Source organism: Trifolium pratense, linkage group LG4 (assembly GCF_020283565.1).
Source record: "Trifolium pratense cultivar HEN17-A07 linkage group LG4, ARS_RC_1.1, whole genome shotgun sequence".
Classification (NCBI taxonomy): domain Eukaryota; kingdom Viridiplantae; phylum Streptophyta; class Magnoliopsida; order Fabales; family Fabaceae; genus Trifolium; species Trifolium pratense.
In genome coordinates, this window is record NC_060062.1 from 40,929,987 (window position 1) to 40,947,077 (window position 17,091).

A 17,091-nucleotide genomic window follows, 5' to 3' on the forward strand; every position below is an offset into this window, starting at 1 on the left:
ATATTCTTCCGATTAGGCGTGTCCGTGCCCGACACCGACACTTATGATTACACTAAATTATGTCATTTTTCCAAATTTTTATCGGTATTGACGTGTCAGTGTCCGTGTCGTGTCCGGTGTCCGTGCTTCATAGGTTATGTTAGTTTTTAACACTCCTCAGATTGTCAGAACTTAACCTTATACCTTCCAACTTTTTAACCCTTAGCTCAACTAGCTTAACCAGTTGAGCTATCCATCCCATTCGATTTGATTTTGGATGACAAACTAAAAAAATCCGATATGTTAGAGGTTCGAACAAAAAAAAAAATCTAAATTATAAATTGTAATTTTTTTTAATTAAATATATTTTTTTGACTCAATTAAATATTAGTACTATAAAAACACTATAAAATAATTTTTTGATTTTTTGATGAAATAAATAATAGATTTGAATTCAAAATATAACACATTAAAAATTAATATTTTATAATGACATCTTATAAAAAAAAATTATAATGACAATTATCGATTATATATATTTTTTTACTCAATTATCGATTATATTTTTTTTCGGTCAAGTAGCCTAGTGGCTAGACTCTCACACATGTAAACCTGAAATCGGGGTTCGAACCCCGACCACTCAAATAATGTCTCTGGTAGCCACCATTTGAGCGACAATATTGATTATATTTGAAACATATGAAATACGAAAAAGAAAATAGATTAAATTAAACTAATATAAGTCTTATAAAAAAAATAAAAAATCAACGGTAGGTTTCATAGGAGAAGAGTTCCTATTAAGATTGTTTGCTCAAAGGATCTTATGGCAAAATTAATGAGCAAAGGGTCTTGTAACAAAATTAACAATCATTGGAAACAAGAGCTCCTCAATTTTCAAAGAACAATGCCAGTTTCTTGGACTTCTAATGAAACTCTTCAGAAAAAATCTCCATTGCTTTCAAATATGAAGGTTTTGTCATTGTTTTCACTTGGTTTGTTGGGGTCTATTACCATAATCATGGAAAGTGAGACCTGAATATTGAGATAGACCGGCAAAGTGAGACCTCTATAACAGTCTTGTTTCTACCGATAATGTTTTCAATGGAAGTGTACCTAATCTCAAAAGCTTAATCTCTCTTAAAGAGATTAGGCCTTGAATTCCCTTTAATAGAGAGCAATCTTGTGAGTATATATTATCTTGAGAAATAATAACTCATTGAAACTCAAATTCCTCACTAACTCATACATTTTGAGAACTTCAGCTATTTGACATCTCTTCCAATGAAATATTTGGAAACATTCCATCATTTCTATTCTCTCTTTCCTACACCACCTAAACTTGGCTTCAAATCAATTAAGTGGTTCAATTTCTGTGTGAATATATCTGTAGCTTAATCTGTAGAAAAATTGCCATCCTGAAATGATTCAAGTTCCTTGAATCGAACAATCGTTTAATCTGGTAATTGTGTCAACTAGAAGTTTTAGTGATCAGCATTTATTTTCATATTGCAAGAAATTGACGACCTTAGTCGCTAAGCCGAGATTTGAGGGATAGAAGGAATCAAAGAAGCAACTATAGGACTAATAATTGGTATTACTGGAGGTTTTGTTACTTTTGTAGGAATTGCAGGGCTTTTGATTCTATTATTTCTGTTCATTTTGAGAAAGTCCAAAGAAAAAAGAGCAAATAGTAAAATAAATAGATCTGTTGATGATAGAGTTTCTGTCACTGCATATTCAAGAGAGTCAAGACTAAATATCTATGCAAGAAGTATTGTTCCTCAGCTAATGATCGAAGCTAGCTGCACTTGAATTACCACCTTACAGCATTTTCACAATAGAAGAAATTGAAGATGCAACCAACAACTTTGATCCATCGAATCAAATAGGAGAACAATCACAAAGACAAGTATATAAAAGGTAGGCTCAATGATGGTTCAATGGTCATGATTAGTCTTTGTAAAACAAAAGCAGAAGAGTTTGAGCAAAATCAGTGATCAGACTTTGAAGGTGTTACCTTATTTAAGGCATAGGCATTTGGTGAGTGTTTTAGGTCATTGTACCCTTACTTATCAGGATCATCCCAAAACGGCAGGCACAATTTGAAGACATCTCAAACATGTTATATAAGAGAAAAAAGGTAATGCTTAAAACACTCACTGTTATGAATCATGGAATCGAAGGGATAAAGATCATAGATGTCGGCAAGATAGAGTGCATAAGAGTATTCATGAGGAAGATACTCATAGAAATTCATATTGAATGAATATAGATTGATAAAAGAATGATTAAAATGTACAATGGAGTAGCTTATTTATAGAACCTATTTGGAGTAACTAACTTTCTAATCTCCTAACCAACTTGGTAATCTATCAACTAACTCTAGTTGATTAACTAACCATCTATACTCTTAACACTCACCAAATGCCTATGCCTTAAATAAGAGGAATCCAATCCTTACACACTGGAGTTAAACCTGACACTAATACTGTATTACTATTCTTGATAGAACTCGGTGATAAGAGAAAAGTATAAAAAAAAAACTAACTTTTATATTAATATTGAAAGAGAAAATTATATGAAGGAGTACATAAGGCTTATATAGCCAATGAGAAAGAACAATGACTAGTTAAATTAACTAGTATAACTAACTTTTATATATAATAGATAGATACCAAGTAAATGGTATTTCATAATCTCATTCTTCTTGTGCTTCTTATTCTTCTTCTTGTTTTTATTGTTTGTGTCATTTTCTTAAGCTCGATTAACAAAGTAGGGACTGAAAGTAGAGAATCTGTATACATGATCGCTAGGGATTCACATGGATCATTACAATAGGAGTGATGCTCTAGCAACTGTCCTTTGTCATCATACTTCATCAATCCCATACTACCATCTGTTCCAACGATATCACCACTTTTTGTACAACACAATGGGGAAAAGTACCGACTGGGAATGCCATCAATAGGAAGAACTAGAGTCTTTGTCCAAGATGAATTTACTTTGGAAAAGTACCGACTGGTAACCTCAGCAGGATTTGGATTATCAATTCATGAGGAAGATACTGCAGTGGATTCGTCTTCATCATGTGCCTTTTCCCTCTGCGACTGTTTTTTTTGTTTCTCTTTGGTTTGGTTCATTTGATTAAGATGATGATATATATATATATATATATATATATATGGGGAGGGATCAAATTACACCGGTGTAACTTTAAAAAAATTACACTCATTAATATCCCTTGATTTTATTTTGATCTAGTGGTTATTATAGACTCATATAACTCCAATCATAAATTAAAAACTTTCCTTTTTTTATTTCTTTACCTTCCTTTTTTAATTTCTCCTTTGGTTATTATTTTTCTCTGTTTGGCTTATCATCTATTATTTTTGGGCATACTTTTGTACAATTTATTTTTTGTCCAATTTATTATCATAGGAACATATATGTACTTATATTGCATCGCACGGGTGATTCAATATTAGTGAAGGTATTATGTAAAAAATAATTTAGTTAATGTGAAGGAATGATTTGGTACGAAAGGTGCCTAATTCTTTTAATGAGTAAATGCTTTGGAAAATTAGTGCATGCTACTCAAATATGCAAAGTACTACTATATATACTAGACATTTCTTAAATATACGAAAAACTTCATTTTATGCTATTTGTAAAAAATCATAAAATTATATAACATTATATACTTGAAAATTGACCATGTTTTGAGCAACGTTAGTGATGCTTGTAGCAAGTTGCAAGAAAGGGATTTCGACAGTTTGGCGGAATATGGCAGCACAATAGAAGAGTAAGGTGTAATAAAAACCAAAAAGGAAAGAAAAAGAGGGTAAGAGAAAAAAAAGAGATCTTTTAATTTATTAATATAGAATGTTGAGATTTTATAAGTGACTAATTAATAGCCACTAGATCAAAATAAAATCAAGGGTTGTTAATGAGTGTAATTATTGATAAAATTACACCGGTGTAATTTGATCCTTCCCCTATATATATATATATATATATATATATATATATATATATATATATATATATATATATATATATATATATATATATATATATATAGTAGAGCTCAATCTTGTCCGGTACTCTTCACAAGTTCATTGTTGAGCACTCTTTCTATATGGACTACGATGGTCAATCCTTTGAGCCAGTCAATGAACATTCGTAGATTACAGAGAGTTAAGGGGAGAAGGTTCGTCACTTTTTTTTTTTTGATAAACAAGAAGGTTCGTCACTTAATATGGTTGGCTATCCCTCGGAGCAGTTGACTTTCGAGAAATAACATTATGTTTGGGGAGACATTGCTAATTTACCTATTCTAATGGACCAAATTATTTTCATTCCTTGGTTGTGGTTCATATAGATCGCCGCATAAGGCGTAAAGTAACTTTGTATGCTCCGATACCATTTCATTATCAGAATTGTATCAACATTCAAAACCTACCTGTAAATGTAGAATCAACATTTATAGTTGAAACAATGGCCTTGCCTTTTGGTTTCTATCAAGGGAATTTATGCCAATACATTACAACAAAAGAAGTGTACAGATACTATTAGCACAAGAAATAAGCAAATATCACCCAAGATATGAAAATCCCAAGCCTCTTGATAGTTTGTTACCTCCAGAAGCTGACGATAGTTTTACAATTTTCAATGATCACCAAAAAATTTGTTAACAGATTGACTATGTATGGCATCAAAGGAATTGATAACATCACATATGCAAACCATTGTTACCTACTTGACCCAATCCTATATATAATTTTGAAAAACAAATATTACACTGCTGATTTTAGAACAGTATATTGTCTAATTTATGTTGAATTGGATTCTACCAAACAATTATGTTGTGACATAACAGGGCATATTAAATTGAACACATTAGGGCCAAATCATGCTATATAATGACTTCAATACAGATAAGAAAGCATGGCTTCAAAGTGGATAAAATACACTAATATATAAATTTATTCCTTTATATTCATCACTCATCCCCCTATAGTAGTATTTCTTACTGATATAGGGACTCTGCAAATTTAAGTAGAGAAAAGGATGTGTGGATAGTGTTACATTTTAGAACATAAACACATCAAATAAATTAGAACATAAACGTAGGTGTGATGCTCTAGCAACGGTCCTTTGTCATCACACTTCACCCAATAAAAAACAGGCTACACGATATCACAAACTCCAATAAAAAACCGTAATTCATACTCCCTCCGTCCCAAAAAGAATGACCAATTTTGAATATATGCACTATTCATATATATTATTTTGACCATATTTTTCTACTAATAAATAAAAATAAATATTAACATATAAGATGTTGTTAGATTCGTCTCGATGAGTATTTTCAAAATATCAATTTTTTATAATTTTTACTATTATACAATTAAAGATATTAGTCGCCAAAGTTATGCATTGGCATGCGTGTTTCGGTCAACTGGGTCATTCTTTTTGGGACGGAGGGAGTAATATTGAAGAACAATCAACAGGCTATAGTTTTTTTTTTTTTTTACAAACACAAACTTAAAACATTTCATTAATCAAAATAGTTTCAATACAAGTAGGTATCCTTTCAAGATAATAGCGATTAGCCCAAGAAATGGCCGCTCTAGCAAACTTAAGGGCTGGACAGGCTACAGTAACACGGACACCGCGACACTGCTAATGTAAAAAATATAGGACATCGACACCGCTACATATTTATAAAACATATAAATTGAGAATCAAAATATATACATGTAAATCTAATTTTAGCAAATTATTTTTTAAAAAAAAAAATTTAAAACAAGATAGGATAGTATTTTACTTTTATTTATCTATCTACGATCGAAAAACTAAAAATATTATAATCAAAATGTAATGTTTTCAATCCCTCATTGATCAATATTGTTGTTTCAGCACATCTTTAACTCTTGAAGATATGTTTGATATGTGTCTAAGGAGAGTATAAGCAAAGAAAACATAATTATTGTTGGGACATTTGTGCGACACGTGTTATATGAGTGTCTTAAAGGTGTCAGACACCGATCAAAGGAGTGTCAAAGTGAAGAAAAAATTGAATTTTTTCTGAAACCGATACGAGCTATCCGACACGTGTTGTACGAGTGTCATACGAATGTCGGACACCGACACGTGTCGGACACCGCGACATGCCTAATAATTGAGGTGTTGGTGCTTCATAGGTTTTGAATGATTCTATTATATATCTCCTTAAATGCTACTATTACAGGTTCATGTAAAATTGACTAAAGACCTATTCTCATCCTTAGAATATGCTGATTTCGACCGCACACTTGGATGTGGAATTGGAACCATTTCACTCTTCGTGATAGCATACAGAGTGTGTCCACATATTGTATCGATCTTCCTCCGTTTTGATATCATCTTAGAATTGGGTATTGGGCCTAACTCATCTTTACAAAACTGACCTGTAAGGTGATGATTGCCCTCACTTTATAAACACATATTAAGGTCATCACGCAACCGATGTGGGACTTCTTAACACCTCGTCGCACCAAGCGCTATGGGCTTGAGGCGCAGATATGAAAGGTGGATGACCCGACCAGAACTTGATAGCAGGCAGCCCAGCGGATCGTGGAGACTCTGTTACCATCTTAGTAATTGGGAGTTGGGTCTAACTCATTCTGACAAAACCGGTTTGTATGGTGAGGATCACCTCTAGTTTATAAACATATATTCAGGCCATCTCGCAACCGATGTGAAACTTGTTAACACCCTCACTCGCGCTCAGCGTTGTTGGGCTTGGGACGCGGATATAAATGGTGGATGGCTCGATCAATAATTGATAGCAGGAGGCCTAGAGGATCGTCGAGAAGGCTCTGATAACATCGTAGATTGCGCTTAACTAATCCCTACAAAATCGGCTTATCACATAACATTACATAGATGATCATGCCATATTTCAATACTCTACAACAATCATCATATTCATAATAATCTAACAAAGTAAAATTCTTATTTTTTCCTCTTTTTTCCAAGACTCAACAAACTACATTCATCAAATTAAAAGATAAAAAAGATAATTCAGCAGCATCGGCAGCAGTAAGTCAAAGATGCAAGGCGGTAGCATGGATCTCTTCATCATTCATCGGGGCAAGGAAATTGAGATCGATCTCCAGCGGCTTCTTGACCGATGATGATGAAGAAGCAACAACAACGCAATCTACATCATCATCAACAATAGATGAAGATGAATCACAATCAACTTGAAAATCCTCAGGACCAACAGGAACCCTAGAAACAATTATTGTTGATGACGAACCAACAACAATAGCCCTAGGTCCGCTGAATGACTCAACGATACTACTCATTTCGCTTGAAGTAGGCCTATTCACCGGTATCTCAAAATTCAAAATTTCAATTCTCTCATTATTAACCAGATGAGCAGCAGCACGAATAGGAGCATCAGCAACAGCAATCTCAGCAGCAACCAAGATGTGTTCTAGAATAAGAAAATTGGTCTTTGCTTTAGACCCTCAAAACATAATCGCTTTTTCATCATAAGCTATGGCCGCTTCTAAAGCGGTGTTAAACGTTCCTAACCAGACACACGCCTTTTTGGAGGGATCTTGGATTTCTGTGGAGAATCGTCCACACGGTCCCTTCCGAACGTCTCGGTAGCGGATTTCCATGTCCGGTGTAGGATTTTCTCACTCCGGACACGAAAAACCCGCTACCGAGGCGTTCGAAAGCGACCACGGGGACGATTCGCTGCAGAAATCCAAGATCCCTCCAAAAAGGCGTGTGTCTGGTTAGGAAAGTTTAACACCGCTTTAGAAGCGGCCAGAGCTTACGATGAAAAAGCAATTATGTTCCGAGGGTCTAAAGCAAAGACCAATTTTCCTATTCCATAACACATCTTGGTTGCGGTTGAGGTTCCTGATGTTGTTGCTCTTATTTGTGATGCTGCTCATCGTTACAAAACCGGCTTGTATGGTGACGATTGCCTTTAGTTTATAAACAACATGTAGTATGGCTCAAGAAATTTAATAAACCATAAATAAAAAGAGATATCATAAGAAACTTGAGTTATTATGATAAATAATGTTGTCATTTTAAAGATACTATATGATTGGAAGAGACAAAAACAACACTTTGAAAGATCTTAAAGATTTACAGATCGAAGCCACTAGGTTGGGTCTAGTGGTGAGAGGTTTGAGTAGTATGTTATAGGTACTGGGTTCGATTCCCAGCTCATTGTAAACCAAAAAAAAAAAGATTGACAGATTGAAGCCTTCTAAATTAAATATCATCGAAGATCCAACAACATTATACATAGACATTGAGTGTTGTGCCATTTTGAGACGCATCCATGAAGGAAACAAGTCCACTGATAGATATTTTGCGGCGTATACATTTATAGGGTATACCCGCAAGTTATCTACCAGTGGACTTGTTTCCTTCATGTATACGCCTCAAAATGTCACAACACTGAATTTTTGTGTATAATATTGGATTACATCATATTTAACTTAGATGGCTTTGATCCGTCAATCTTTAAGATCCCCAAAATGTTCTATTTTTGTCTCTTTCAATCATATAAAATCTTTAAAATTCCAACATTGAGTTTAAAATCTCAACATTATTTATAATAATAACTCAATTGTCTTATGGTATCTCTTTTTATTTTGGATTTATCAAATTTCTTGAGCCATACACATGATGCTTATTACAAAACAAAGGAAGATCAACACAATATGTGGATGTACACCATATATGCTATCACAAAGAGCAAAATGGATCCAATTCCACATCCAATTGTGCGATCGAAAATGGCATAATCTAAAGAGGAACATATATAAAAAAGGGAATTGGATCTTCTAAGTGAGTTAAGTGTAAAGTGAGGAAATTAAGGGTTGTGGTTGTAATAACCCCATAATTTGTTATCATGTACCTATAAAATCTACCTTTAATTTATTACTAATTAATAGTTGAAATTACTCACTTTACACTCTAAAGTGAATCAATCACTTTAGAGGAGTCAGATTCATAAAAAAGAGAAGTATTCAGAACTATAGATTGTCCATTGTACTCTATGTTATGAATTACGGTTTTTATTGGTGGAAATAACAAAAATAGAGGATAGTTTCCGGACAAAGAAATTTGGAAGATGTTAAAGGGATTATACACTAGGAAGCATAAAGTAAAATCATTAGACTTGTAATAATTTCTTTTTAATGAATTTGAGTCAAATAGGTGTAATTGTGATGTTGATGTTGATCAACATGCATAAACTCAACAGATAATTTACCATATATAACAATTTTAAGGAGTGATCACAACATACATCATAACTCAATCCAATTACACAATGCACAAATAACAACAGTGAATCACACAAACAATTAAAGCCGTCAATAAACATATTACAAAGTGAAGATCGGAAATAAGAGTTAATCATGACTTACAAATCCATTTGAAATGTACAAAAGATTTCACCGGTAACCTCAAGAGGACTTGGATGATCAATTCATGAGGCAGATGCACTTTGATTCTTCTCCATGCTGCTTCCTCCTTTACCAATGTCGTCGGCGGCAGATGCACTTCGATTTAGGGTTAGGATGCTAAGGCTTTTTATTTATATACTAGTATGTGTACATGTGCGATGCAGCAAGCGTGTAAAAATTTGGAACGTGTGCAAAATCTATACAATTTTTTATTACACAATTATTGTTCAATAATCTTAAAATAAATTCTAGACATATACTACGCCGTTGGTCGTAATTACAATAAAACATTCACTTTTTAGATACATTCAAAATTTGATGTATCTAGACAACAATATAGACTAGAGACATCAAACTTTTAATGTATCTAAGAAGTGAATCTCTTCTTATAATTGGGACCGGATAGAGTAAAATGTTAACATGTGTGCCAAAATCGTCATAATTCGTTGGAAAGTAAATAAAGTCTAATAAAAAATTCAAATTTAAATTTTCTAGAACCATTTGTTATTAGTTGAACCACTCTAGCACAAACCCTTAATATATGAATCAACTGCTTAAGTAATTTTATTGAACATATTTTTAAATAACACAAATTATAGAAAAATAACTTACAGGATATTTTGTCAAAAAAAAAACTTCTTAAAGGATATAATTTCACATATATTTAAATAAACGCAGTCTCATTTTAAAATATAGCAAACAAAAAATAATTTGTTTTATATAACATGTGTTATCCTAGAAACTAATTCTACTCATGCCGTCAATATCATTTATAATCCTTTACTTATCTTCCAAAAAGTGAATATAGTGTGAGAGATTATATTTTTCTAAACAAAATTGAATATTATTTGGAGGACCAAGTAATATACGAGTAGTACAGTAGTTTTAATCAAGAATATTAATTTGTTATATTTTAAAAAGTGTAACCACATCAATAATGGTATATTGTGCACATGATCGAATATTAGCCTTCTTATTAATCACATGACTTCTTTGTAAACCAAATACTAATGCTACTGTTAAAAATGATTAATCAGGATCCAAGATGATGATGAGATTTAAATTGTTTGGGATAAAAAAGAAAAAGATGTGTGTTATCTCCAAGTATCACATTGATTAAAAGAAGTTTAAATCCTCAACAATTGACGACTTAAGTCCTTTCAAATAAGCCATGAGCAGGACATAGAATGGTTGCATAAGTACTTATCAAGTCAAATACACACACTCACTTCCTATTTAGAACAAGATGCATAACCGGGCTTAATGCCCTCTTTGTAATATAAAAACAATAAAAGGAAAATAAGAACAAGATGTACCAGTTTATACCTGAACTCAACTGATGAAGTGTAGCCACTTCACAAAGCCCCTCAACCTGAATTCCGGTCTGACAAAACCAAGCATGAAAACAAGTGAACCACTCAGCTAGGCTTGTAACTTGGTAGCCTGAAATAGGCAAACGCCAGAATAAGGTTGCTTCCACAGCCTTAAAACACCAACCTTTGACCAAGACTTATATTTCAACCAAACTCGAGTCCCATCAGATTTTTATCTTGACAAGGAAATGCTGATATGTGCAGTGAATTAAAAGAAAAGAGGTGTGATCCAGTGACAGATCAGCCAATAGTGATCTAAGAATTCAAAATGTAAGAGAGGTCACTGGAATATCAAATGATAGGAAATCATGTTCATTCTCTGTGCTACAGCTATATACCAGTAAAACCTATAAGAATAAAACCACAGGATTTCACAAATTATTAAGCCTTATAAATACAAATAACTGGCCAATAAATATTTTATGACATATTACATCAGCTCAGGTAGCATAGTTGCTCATCATACTAATCTCCAAAACCTTATTGATTGCGGTGTGTAAGAATTGTGTTCCTCTTGCAATGCCTATAATAACTACCATTCTTAAACTCCGGTGTGTAAGAATTGGATTCCAGTGTGTAAGAGAAATCATTATAGGCATGGCAAGAGGAATCCAATTCGTACACACTGGAGTTAAACCTGACACTAATAGTGTATAACTATTCTTGATAGAAGTCAGTGATAAGAGAAAAGTAGAGAAAACTAACTTTTATATTAATAATGAGAGAGAAAATTATATGAAAGAGTACTGAAGGCTTATATAGCCAATGAGAAGAACAATTAACTAGTGAAATTAACTGGTATAACTAAATTTTACATATAATAAATATCAAGTACATCATGGTATTTCACAACCTCATTATTCTTCGTGTGCTTCTTTTTCATCTTGTTTGTGTCATTTTCTTAAAGCTCGCTTAAGAAACAAGGGGTGAAAGTAGAGACTCTGTATACATGGTAACTTGGGATCCACTTCGACCAATACCATAGGAGTGACGCTCTAGCAACTGTCCTTTGTCATCGTACTTCACCAATCCAGTACCACCATCTGCTCCAACGATATCACCACTTTTTGTACGACACAAGAACTGAGAGGGAATGTCATAAATAGGAAGAACAAGAGTCTTAGTCCAAGACGACTGCAGGTTGTATTCTTTCATAACCCGTATTTCAAATATACCATCCCCCATAGTACGTAGACTGATAAAATCTCCAAATACCCACAAACGACAAAATATAGGTTCATAGTCAAAATCATCTAGCAGAGACATCTCTAAAAGTTTCCTTTCCATTAAATCAAAGGCAACAATAAGATCCAGCTACAAATCATCACGAAATGCCAACCAATGAATAGCCCCATTAAAGAATGACCCTATACTATACTAGTACCCTCAATGAAGCAAAAGGAGAACACAACGATGCCTCAAAATCTATGGATAGAGTTTGATGAGGAGGTGAAGTTGATATATATGAACATAATTCTATGAGTGTGTGTTGAGGCGGTAATTTCAAAATGTGAATTTGCAAAATGGGTATCAGAGATAAGAGTTAATCACAACTTACAAACACATTTGAAACGTAAAAGAGACTTCACTGATAATCTCATAAGAATTTGTATGATCAATTCATGAGGCAAATACATGGCCTTCTTCCCCATCTCTGTGGCTTTGCTCAGTCGTCTCTTTGTACTCTTTACAAGCTCGTTGCTGATTACTCTTCCACTTCCTATATGGAGTCAGTCATTGGAGTGTGATGGTCAATACTCCTTTGAGTCGGTCAGTGAACATTACCCTAGTATTTTTATTTATTTTTTGGATGGGATGGGTAGTTTAAGCTACTTGAGTTAAAGTCCAGGCCATCTTGCATGAGTACTCCATTTTAGACAAAGTATCGGTACAAGATACGTACCCGATATCAGTATGCGTATTTTCCGGTATGCAGCGACGTCGTACCTAATTTTTTTTGTTTGTTTTTTGCAATGGGTACGCACGTGGTGTACAAATCCAAAAAAACACGATTTTTTTTTTCTCTTTTTTCTTTTATTCGTTTTTTATAGGAAGATTTAAGTTTTTTATTTGTTTATAATATAAAGGTAGTTATTTATTTAATATATAGTTGATATTCTTGAAATTTATAGTCTTTCTCGTGATGAACCTGAACTAGAGGTCGCTCTTTTTAGTGATGATGGAGAGGGAAACAATTGACTCTTTTTGAGTTAATTGCTTTTTGATTTCATATTTTGATGTTTTGAACAATTTGAATTACTTTTAAAGTGTGTTGTGATATTTTTTATGTTTAATTATTTGTTTTAACAATATAATTATATTATTTGATTTATATAATTATATTTTAAAAAAATTATAGGGATGTACCCGTACCTTAGTTTTTCTAAAAATGACGTCCTCGTACCGGATATCGGTACCGTACCCGCACCCGGGCAACATAGAGTCCAGGGTTCAAGTCCTAACAAATATAACATTGTTTATAAAAATAAAAGAAAACCCTAGTATTTTTTTTATTTTTGGTATAAAAAGAAAGTGACAAAAAAGTGAAACGACTAATTATTTTAGGTAGGGGTGATCGTATCCGAACCAATCCAAAAGTAAAACTCTAAACCGAACCAATCCAAATCGAAACCGCAAAAAACCGCATTTATTTTAAACCGCACAGATGATTTTTCTTCTAAACCGCATGGTTTGGTTTGCGGTTTTCATTTTAGAAAACCAAACCATATCAAACCGCGGTACTTAACTTTACACTATCAACTAATAGCAATCAACCTATTACCTAGTCCAACTTAGCAAGCCCAACCCAAATTGAGTCCATAAAACAATAGGCTCTCAAAAACATATCATTTAACGCGATTCAGAACGATACTATTGGTATTAAAAATAAGTCTTTATGTATATGCAATTTCTGTATATGCATATTATATCATGTAAACAATAAAATAAACTAAAATTTTCTAATGTTATTTTGTAACAAGTTGGTAATATCGTCATATTTTTTATATCGCGATAAACCGCACAAATCGAACAAACCCTAACTGCATTGGTTTGGTTTGGTTTTGATGACTTTTTAAAAACCAACCAAATCAAACCGAACCGCATGCAAATTTATCTCGCAGTTAGGATGACTTTTATGCTCAAAACCGAACCAAACTGCGATCACCCCCTAATTCTAGGAGTATTAAACTGTAGTAAATTCTAGCCACTGAACTACTGAATAAATAATATTTAAAAAAAAATACTAAAACTAATGAATATTACTTCCTTTGTCCCATAATGAGTGACATAGTTGACTATTTTATGCATGTCAATAATTAATATTTTTATTTATACTCACTCCAGTCTTAATTATGCACGTCAATACATAACTACGCATATTAAGGAATTTCTAACTTCTGTGAATGTTGTAAAAAATTATAATGTTTTCATCTTTTATCCTTCACATGACATTTAAAGCTTTGTAAAATAAAAAATGAGAATGTTAACATGTGCACCAAGGGCACATGTTAAGGAAACAAAAATAGAAAATATTAAATGTTGAAGCATTAAATTTTAACTTTTTAAGCATTAAATTTTTGTATCATTAAATGTTAAATTTCTATATTAAGATATCTTAACATGTGCCCTATATGCACATGTTAACAACACCCAAAACAAAATATGGAAAAAGAAAATAAAAAGGGCAATTTAGGAAGATCAACGATAATTATACATTGATATTGGAAAACGACTTACATTTTGGTACAATTTTTTTTTCTAAAGTGACTTACATTTTGGAACGGAAGGAGTAATGTATTCGGACTATATTATAGTTTAGATACATTAGCATTCCAATAAACCTAAAAAGTAAAAGTTCTCTTATAATTAGGAATAGATGAAGTATAATAGTAAAAATTATAAAAATTTGATATTTTGAAAATAATCATCGATGCGAATTCAACAACGACTTATATGTTAATATTTATTTTTATTTATTAGTAGAAAAATATGATAAAAGATAGCCAAATTGAGTAATTCTTGTGTTTGTTTGTTTTATGTGTCTGGATTAGGGAGTTTTTTTTTACACAGAGAATTAATGAATATTTCCTCCATCCTTAATTATAAGCAAAAATCAACTTTTCAGATTCATTGAAAAACTAATGTATCCGACCTATATTATAAATCAAATACATTCATTATTGAATGAATCTCAAAAGTAAAATTTTGCTTATAAATCAAGATAGAAGGAATAATAAATAGTACTATATGTTTTTATATTTTTTTAATTAGTATCTATCACTTAATCCAGTTCGGATCAGTTCTATCTATTTTTATATTTGGTAACGTTTGTGAAATTTTTCCTCGGCTAATGAGGCTATCAGCACTTGGATTACCACCTTACAGCATTTTCACAATAGAAGAAATTGAAGATGCAACCAACAACTTTGATCCATCAAATCTAATAGAAGAAGGATCACAAGGACAGCTATATAAAAGGTAGGCTCAAAGATGGTTCAATTGTCATGGTTAGTCTTGTAAAACAAAAGCAGTAGATTTTGAGCAAAATCAATGACCAGACCTCGAAGATGTCTTATTTAAGTCATAGGCATTTGGTGAGTGTTTTAGGTCATTGTACCCTTACTTATCAGGATCATCCCAAAATGGCAAGCACAATATTGTATTTGATTGAGGACATCTCAATCATGTCATTGAGGGTTCATCTTACATATAAGGGGGAAAAAAAAGTACTCCATCCATTTCAAAATATAAGGAAAAATTGGTAAAAAAATTGATGTATTTGGTTAAAAACTTGGACTAAATACATCAACTTTGTTTGACCAATTTTATCTTATATTTTAGAACAGAGGGAAATTGCCAATTATAGGAGCACATAAGGCTTATATAGCCAATGAGAAGAACAACTGACTGGTGAAATTATTAACTAGTATAACTAATTTTAACATAATAAATATCAAGTAAATGGTATTTTATAACCTCATTCTTCGTGTGCTTCTTCTTCTTGTTCTTATTGTTTGTGTTATTTTCTTAAGCTCGCTTAAGAAAGTAGGGGGCAAAAGTAGAGACTCTGTATACACGATCACTTGAGATCCCCATGGAACATTACAATAGGTGCGATGCTCTAGCAACCGTCCTTTGTCATCATACTTCATCAATCCCGTACTACCATCTCTTCCAACTATATCACCACTTTTTGTACCGCACAATGGGGAAAAGTACCAAGTGGGAATGCGATCAATAGGAAGAACAAGAGTCTTAGTCCAAGATGAATTTACTTTTTATTCTTTCATCACCCATATATTTCAACTACGCCATCCCCCATACCCTATAGACTAAGAAAATCACCAAATACCCACAAATCACAATCGTAAGGTTGACAACGAAAATCATATGGCAAATGCATATTTAAAAGTTTCATTTCCATTAAATCAAAGGCAACAATAACATTCGGTGAGAAATCATGACGAAAAGTCAACAACCAATGAATAACCCCATTAAAAAGTGTCTCTGCTATGGGATCACACCATTTATACACATCCATATAAGGAAAGTGATTACCCTCGATTTCTTTCTAGGTATTATCTCTCAATGAGAAAAACTTCAAATATGATGAAATATTATCTAAGTTATTATGATAGGACATTGAAATTAGCAAGTAATCATCTCTTGACCGGTCATACCTAAAACCATATAGATGGCAAAAAATTTTGCCTTTGTCATTAATAGGTGATAAATGTATTCGTTTGTGAATTTGAGTGGATGGATTCCATAAGTAGACCGGTCCAACGAAACAGTACAAAACTATAAACCCTCCGCACGAACCTTTAATCCTTTGACTTTGAGGCAGTCCATGAACATTTGTAAATTACAGAGTTTTTTTTTTTTTTTGACAATGTAAATTACAGAGAATTAAAGCATAAGAAAATATGCATTCTTATATTTCTTATATAATGGTTTTTTGATAAAATTGTTTTATACTCGTGTATTTTTATATTTCTTATAATATAAATATTTTCTTTTTTTCTTGGTACATAATATAAATATTTTCTATGGGGCGGTGGTGTAGAGAATAAAAAGTTTGGTTGGGACAAAATTTGTTTATATAAAAAGACAAAGGAGATTTGAGTATTAAAAATTTTGAGTGGTTCAGTTCAGTCTTATTATGTAAATCAAAATCGAGGTTTTTGAATGAACCAAGAACTTCGTAGATATGGTTCTTTTGATGTAAATTGTATTTGACACTTGAG

The 17,091-nt window shown here is 32.6% G+C and overlaps 2 pseudogenes; both read right to left on the minus strand.

Moving 5' to 3' along the window:
* Nucleotides 1-6,945: 6,945 nt before the first annotated feature.
* LOC123922681 lies at nt 6,946-7,655 on the minus strand (annotated as a pseudogene).
* Nucleotides 7,656-12,261: 4,606 nt separating this feature from the next.
* On the minus strand, nt 12,262-16,776 carry LOC123922682 (annotated as a pseudogene).
* Nucleotides 16,777-17,091: the final 315 nt, after the last annotated feature.